Here is a 1,485-nt window from a genome sequence, read left to right on the forward strand (position 1 = left end):
GACCGGTCATACCTTGAAGTCATGATGCATAATTCCATATGCATGCCAGTGTTATCGAGGAGGGCTTTGTCGTCAAGGCTGAGAATACCATCGACAAATATATCTGGTTGACAAGGTGGCGACATGTCCTTACTTTACCATCATTCATGTTTCAAACAAAAGCTGGTTATGACTGGAAGGCATGATACGCAATTCCTTATGCATGCTAGTGTTATCGATTGAGGAACGCTTTGTTGTCGAGGCTGAAAATACTATGAATAAATATAGCTTTTTTTTTGGGGGGTATGAATATAGCTTGTTGAGTAGGTGGGTCAAGTCCGGAAAATCTGGATTCTAAACATGCCAATGTTGAACAAAATGCAGCACAAATTCATTGACCCTGCCAAGTGCCGACCATAATTCTATAGACTGCCAGTTTGATTGCAGCATACTTCATGTGGTTGAAATGCAATGACTTGATCGATTCGTGTGTGAGGACACCCAATTTTTCATTAAGAGATACCAATCTTGTTGGTGGTACCTCCATTGTGGCACCACTTGTATCAGTTTTGAAGATAATGAATATCCTCCGCATCATATAATTCATGGGCAATTAAGTTTGCTTGTGAGCAACTATTATATATATATATATATATATATATATATATATATATATATATATTCGTAATTCGAGCAACTATTAGATTGGCAAATGCCACCAGACTGGCAGAAGAACATGTTTAGCTTGAGGGCAATGCCAAGACGTATATCATCTTTAAATATCGTGTGTAAGCACAATTTCATTTATGATTGCACTACGTGTTATCTCAATAGTAAAGACATCGAGCATATTCTTATGGGATGATCAGTAGCTGGGTAGCAAAATCAAGCATCTCATCAATTGGCACATGATATGTAGGTTAAGGAGATATGGGGGACTTGGTATCACAAATCTAACCAACTTAAACTAAATCTTTTTATTGAAATGGTGGTGGAAATTTGATCATGAACAACAAAAACCTTGGTGTACATTGATTAGAGTCATCTACTATGCAAAAAAGCTTCTATTCAATCCAAATTGTTATTTGAGGAACATCGCTTCTCCTTTCTGGAAAGGGGTTCTTAAGACATTCAATCTCTTCAAATAATGGTTTTACTTAATTATAGGGAATGGACAGCAAGCATTATTTTGGCAAGATGTTTGGATTGGTGAAAAAATATTCAGCTCATCCTTCCCACTTTTATTTCTACTCACTAGAAGCAAATCATGTAGTGTGGCAGAATTTCTTGCACAACATGATTGGATGTCAAGTTTCAGAACTCCATTAAGTCATCGGGCAGTATTGGAATTTCAAGAATTATCATCAATTCTTAGAACAGTCGGTCTAACAGATAGTTTGGATTCATTTTCTTGGAAGTGGGGACCAAGGGTTATCTTTTCTGTAGCTCGATATTGCCAATTCCTCATGCAAGGGGAATAATATCCCACTTTAGTAGTATCATTTG

This window comes from Elaeis guineensis, chromosome 2 (genome assembly GCF_000442705.2).
Source record: "Elaeis guineensis isolate ETL-2024a chromosome 2, EG11, whole genome shotgun sequence".
NCBI classification, from domain to species: domain Eukaryota; kingdom Viridiplantae; phylum Streptophyta; class Magnoliopsida; order Arecales; family Arecaceae; genus Elaeis; species Elaeis guineensis.